This window comes from Solanum pennellii, chromosome 4 (assembly GCF_001406875.1).
Source record: "Solanum pennellii chromosome 4, SPENNV200".
In the NCBI taxonomy this organism is placed as follows: Eukaryota; Viridiplantae; Streptophyta; class Magnoliopsida; order Solanales; family Solanaceae; genus Solanum; species Solanum pennellii.
Window position 1 is genome coordinate 64,769,430 of NC_028640.1, and position 6,874 is coordinate 64,776,303.

The window sequence follows — 6,874 nt, forward strand, 5'->3', positions numbered from 1 at the left end:
TATAGCACATATTTGTAGGTCTACTTTTTGTATGTGTCTTGAAAGAAAACACTCAAGGAAAGCCCATATGGACTAGGCATTTCATCAAACAGTTTTTGAGCCATCAAAGCCCAACCATATGTAGACATTACCCATGACATATTATTGGTAGCTGAAACGAAATGAAAGTGGATCTCTTATGCGGGTGACACATAGTAAATCATGAAAATTAACTCATAGTTTGTAGTGATGAGCCATATGGAACTTAGTTTGAACGGAACACTGTTGGTTGAGCGAACAAGAATCTCACATTAGTAGCTAAAAGGATTGGGAAGCTACATAAAAGGTGTAGGATCTCTTAATGTTGTGATGTCTTTTTGAGAAAACCGTGCAAGTTAGGTACAAAGAGGACAATATGGTATAGTCTCACGGTCTAGAAAAAGACATAATGAAAGTACAAGAAACAATAGAGTAACAAAAACAACACATAGTAACAGAACAGAACTACAACAAAATAATACTACAAACAAATTACAAAAAATAATAGATAGTTATAGAAATCGAAGAACAAGAAACTACAAGAGTAATCATGGAACTACTAGTAAAGAAAACAAGACAAATCACTCTTACCTACGAGTATGGACACACTTCCACCTACTAACTTTCTACCTAATTTGTTTCTTTCATACTTTCATATCTAAGGCTATGTACACGGTAAATTGTAACTACGTCGTGTCATGTCTAATCACCACTCTGATACTTTTTTGGTCTACCTCTACATCTCTTAAATCCATTCATAACCAACATTTGCATCGGTATCAACCGTGCATCTCCATATCGCATGCACAAATCATCTCGACCTCTCTTTTCGCATCATGTCTTTAACCGAAGTCACTCTCACCTTGTCCTAGGTATTCTCATTTTTAATTGTATCTACCATCGCAACATCCTCATCTTCACACTTTTATCTTTTGAATGTGAGAATTGTTGATTGGCAAACACTTCACTTCATACTACATAACTTGACGTACCATGACTTTGTAGAAATTGTCTTTAAGTTAAGATGACACCTTCTTATCACACAAAACTATGAATGTGAGCCTCCATTTCATCCACCCTACAACAACACAGTAGTCATGACATCCTCGTCAATCTCCTCAATATTCATCCTGGATAATCGACTCAAGATATTTGAAACCACCTCTATTTTCTTATATTTTGTTTTGTGTAGGTTTGTATCAGTTTTATAATTGTTCTCTTTTTCTCCCTCCCTCCCTCCCCTCTATCTCTTTCGATACCTCTCTTTTTGTAGTGTGTGAATGTATATATATATATGTATATATATGTATGTATGTATGTATGTATATGTATATGTATATATATATGCAGGGCTATCTTAACCCTAGGTCATTAAAGCCATCGTTTGGGGTTCCACATTTTTTAGGGGGGTCATTTTTAAAAACAATTACTTATGTATGTTATTTTTTAAAACAAAAATAATTACATTTGTAATGAGAACTATGATTTCTACTAAGAAAATTGCATATGAGATGAATATAAACCTAAATTTCGTAAAAAAACAATTTAATGAAAATATGGATAACGAAATCACGAAATCCCTTGAAAAAACTTTTAGAGTTGATTACTTTATATATGACTTCATAATAGATTTGAACAAATTGAAGCATATGAAATATTTAAATTTTTTATTTAGTGGTAAAATATTGAGATCACTAGAATAAAAGCTAGAGAACCTAAGTCTAGAGAAGAGTCTTGGTTCGAAGTATAGGGAGAGAAGGAGATCACTGAATCAAGTGGCTCAGCTCTGAAAATTAAGTTACGAGAATCTGTCTTTACAAACCTACGAAATTTCTCCTTAAGTTGATCACTCTGGTCATATGGATTTCGCTGACTCTATTAAATCAAAAGTTTTTGATATTATCTCACCTAAACTCCTCAATTATGTGTTTGTATCAATTGTATAATTTCTCCCTTTTCCTCTATAATTTTTTCTTGTATTTTGGATTTTTATTTTTGTATCAATCGTATATTTTCTTCTTCTTAGCTTTTTTTTCTCTCTTTTTATATATACACATTTCCGTGTTTATTGAATTATTTTTTTCTTCTTCTTTTATTCCCTCAAAAAATCGAGTGGACAAACCTTTGAGGAAATACATCTTTGAGGATATCCTGTGTTTATTTATCTATCTATGACAGATGAGTTGGCAGCTTTGAGTATCTATATATGAGTCCACAAGTGATACAAGAGAATAAATATAAGTGATACACAAGCAAATAAATATAAGTGATATTTGAGCAGAGAATATAGATGATATAATAACTTTGAATATAAATTATACAGGAATAAGTAAATACAAGTGATTTAAGAATGAATGAATACAAATGGTACAAGAATATGAATACAAGTGATATAAGAGCGAACAAATACAAATTATATAAGAATAAATGAATATAGATTATAAAAGAGTTTTGAATACAAGGAATATAAGAGAAATGAATACAAATGATATAAAAGCAGAGAGATGTATCCATATGGGCCTTTTTTTTATATATATTTTATAACACAAATTTTTATGGATTAATTAAAAAAATCTCATCTTTTAGTTTACCTATTACCATTATGCCTTATAAGTTTTACAAGTTTCTAAAATCACTCATTTTCATGCATTATATTAATGTATCCTCGCACATCACATTAATGTATCTAATGTTTCTCGCGCATCAGATTAGTATATCATGTACAAAATGTACCTTGCGCATCAGATTAGTGTATCTTGCGCATCAAATCAATATATCTCGCGCATCAGATTAGTGTATCATGTATAAAATGTACCTTGCGCATCCGATTAGTGTATCTCGCGCATTAGACTAGTGTATCTCGCACATCAAATTAATATATCTCGAGCATTAGATTAATGTATCAGCACTTATATTATTGTATCCGTTGAGAGGTATTTCTGTAATTATAAATTTTTAAGGGATAAATTATAATTTTACCTTAAAATATGTGTTTTTTTGTAATTTGCTCAACTTTTATTCATAAGCCACTTTCTCTTTATTAAATCGAATCGAACCAAATTAGTTTGATTTGGTATACGATGCACAAATTTTTAAAATTGAATAGAAAATCAAAAATTAAAATCAAAATTTGATAAAATCGAATCGCCCTTTGAAAAATAATGTGGAGCGTTTTGCCTTTACTTGATGAAGTTACAATAAAACTCTGAACATATACATACACTAGTGAAATTATTCGCGCTTCGTGCGACTATATAACATATTTATAAGATAATAATATGAAATATGTAATATTTACGTTAGTATCAAATATATAGATAATATTAATATTTATTTTGTATATGTCTATTTTAACAAAATATTCACCGTGGTGAAGTAAATAGATAAGAGATAATATGTTGAAATAACAATATATTGTATTAGGTTAAAAATATTTTTTATGTTTTAATTTTCTCTATCTTTTTATGAGTACTGATGTTCTATTCAAACTCTGATTTCATCAAAACAAAATTGATTTTTTTATTCTTATATTTGCTTATTATAATTTGTTAGACTTACGAAAAATGAAACATCTAAAGTTATGAATCATATTTAATATTAAACGTTACAAGTAAAATGAAGAGACATAAGTTATAAATAATTCAAATGTATAATTTTATTAGTAATTAAATGTATTACTAATTATGTATTGATTTTATTTGTAAAATGAATAAATAAAATAAGTGAAAATACAAAAAATGAACTAAAAAAAATAATAATTGGTGATTACATATAAATGCATTTCAAAGCAAAAAGAACGGTGACAGATTGTTATATACGCAAAAAATGACATCATGAAAATAATATTTTATTTTTCAATTACTTTTCATAATTATAATAAAAATGAAACTAATCATGATAAATTTTGTAGTTGTTGTTAAAATGAAATAATTATATTAATTTTTTTATGACAAAGAAAAAGTAGAATACTAAAAGACCAAATGATTAGCATTGACAATATAATACATTTTTTTCTAAATTATTTATATAAATCAAAATTTAAAATACTCTAGCAAAAGTAACTAAGTTGCTAATACAATTCAAAGTGGAAAAATAATCTCTAATTATGCTTCATTTTTTTCCTTCTGTCATCTTCCTTTGCAACGAGATCCGCCATCATGTTTTGATCCATATGTCAAACTCTTCATTATATGCAACCAACTGAATAAAAAATCATATACCAATTAAAAATAATTATGTCAAAAGAAAGAACGAAATATTAACTATACTTAATATATTTGTATATTATCTTTTCAATAATACTAACAATACTAAATAATAATTATTTCTTGAAATATAACAAATATTATAATCAAACTATACTATATTTGGAAAACTAACTATTAGAAAGAGCAAGTGCATACGAACAACACATTGTTAAGAATTACAGAGATTTTTTTAATCATACTTACTTGATAAATTATAATACAAACATAAAAAAAATATTAAGAAAGCATGTCTAAGTACATAAAAATAAAAAGAAAGACTTTAGAATGAAATGTATCTTACCTTCATATACTTTTTTTTATTACATGTTAGTTAATTCACAAACAAGTATGATGAAAAAGAGAAATTATAACTTTGTATGTGAATCTTCATGAAAATAAATATGAATTTATATAGACAAAATAAAGGAAATGAAAAAATAAAGTCTTGAGAATGATATATTTATTAACTTCTTGTACTTTTTTTGGTTACATGTTAGTTTCATTCACAAACCAAATACGAACTTATATAGACAAAAATAGAGAAAATAAAAAACAAAAAATTGCAATGAAATATTTCTTACCTTCATGTGCTTCTTTTTTGTTACAAATCAAACCTATATGATGAAAAGAGAAAGGATAATTGTGAATGTGAATCTTCATGAAACTATGAATTTATAGGCAAAATAAAGGAATACCATAAGACATCATAAACTTATAAATTTAATTTTGAGGTTATGGACATAAAAATTATGAGAGTTATGAATATTATTAAAAGTAAAATTAAAGAGGGATAAGTCATGGGTAGTAACTCCTAGTGAATAAATTAAAAAATAAAAATAAAAATACTTAAAATGTAAATTTTTTTTTATGATTTCATGATTAGAAGTGAGATAAACAAATAGAAAAAAAATATAAAGAGTCTTTTTATAAATGTTCCTACATTAATAAAATATTTATTTGTATAAATAGAGTAATATATTTTTACAATAAAATAATTAATTTGAATTAAAATTGTCAAAAAAAATAAATAAATTATGTTTCTCCTTTTATTATAAGTGAGAAAATAAATTTAAAAATATGAAGAGTTTTTGTTCTAAATAATCCTCCATTAATAAAATATTTATTTGTAATAAATTTAAATAATTTTTTTTATAAAATAATAATTAATTTATTTTTAAAAAAAAAGCAAAAAAAAAATTAAATACAAATGGAGGCAACATAGAGGTGCCCATCACCTAGTCTATGGTCCTCCTTTATATATATTGATTGATTTGTAAATTGTGGTAACATAGCAACCAGACTTGTCATTGTCAATTCCCATTTTCGTAAAAGAAAGCATAGCCATATAATAATATGCAACTTTTCTCCACCTCTAAAGATCAAAATGTATAGTATATGCCTATAGGCTATATGCTACACAAAATTTATTTATTGGCTACAATAATGACTAGCTAATGCGTCGAATATTGTGGAATAAACATCTCAATCATACCACAGAAAAAAAAAACAACAATGAAAGTTAGTAAAGAAAACAACCTTGTTTATTCTGTCGTTTGAAAGCGAAGCCAAAATATTAATTTTGTAAATATAATTAAATGTTATAATGATAATTTTTAATAATAATAATTAGTTTTTGAATCCTATATTTGCATATATTCAGTAAATTTATTAATACATGTATAATATTTAATTAAAATCTATTGAATCCCCAGGCAAGGCCAGAGTACTAATTCTACCTCTATTCCCTTCTATAAAGTAGAATGTTCTCGGTTTCCCCACCCCACAAGCCAAATTAAAGAGAGATAATTTATCTATTTAATGTTTTCGCCTCTTGGAAAAATAATTTGATTCACATATACATCTTTTTATTATTATGAGATAAGTGGCAAAAATATATAAATAATTGAGAGTAAATTTCATACGGTTTTTTATTATTTTGAGAAACACTGCTCACTGATGTGTATAATTATATATTCTCTCTTTTATTGAAAAAAAACATTGTCACATAAATATTCCACTTTGACAGTAAAATACATTATAAACTATTACTGCTATTAAAAAATATTAAAGTATTACTATCTATTTTAAAAATAAAATTTAAATTATTTTTCTTACCCACTCCACCATTTCCTCCCCGATAATCCCCCGTTCTTTAGTTTTTTTTTTAATTTCTTTATAAAATAGTTTTAAAATGCGTAGTTCCGTCTCCACCCCCACCCCACGGTGCGCAAGCACACGCGAAAAAAAATATTCACCCATTGATTCCCTAAAAAATATTGATACTACTTTATTTTAAGAAAATAAAAATTCTACCCCATCCTATTTAAATCTCCATTCTCACTTTTTATTTTTATTTTTACATTTTTCTTATTTTGTGTTTGAGATGTACATATATTTTAGGATTTATTTTCTTTTTGTGTATCGAATATATTATAAATAAAAAATTTACTTTTAAAAAAGTCTTGTGCCAACAAATAAAATATATTTTTTAATATCTATATATCTAACATAAAATGAAAAAAAAATTGAAAGCGAATGATAAGATGAAGCGCGTAGAATTATTTTTTCAAACAAACAAAAACATATATAAATTAATATTTGAAATGTTG

At 26.2% G+C, this 6,874-nt stretch overlaps 1 long non-coding RNA gene across 1 annotated transcript; it reads right to left on the reverse strand.

Moving 5' to 3' along the window:
* Positions 1–4,139: 4,139 nt before the first annotated feature.
* Positions 4,140–5,109, reverse strand: LOC107017306. The gene is made up of 2 exons (XR_001456483.2): positions 4,847–5,109; positions 4,140–4,218 (listed from the first exon to the last, which is right to left on the reverse strand). It is a non-coding gene; the product is annotated as an uncharacterized LOC107017306 (long non-coding RNA).
* Between the last annotated feature and the right edge of the window lie 1,765 nt (positions 5,110–6,874).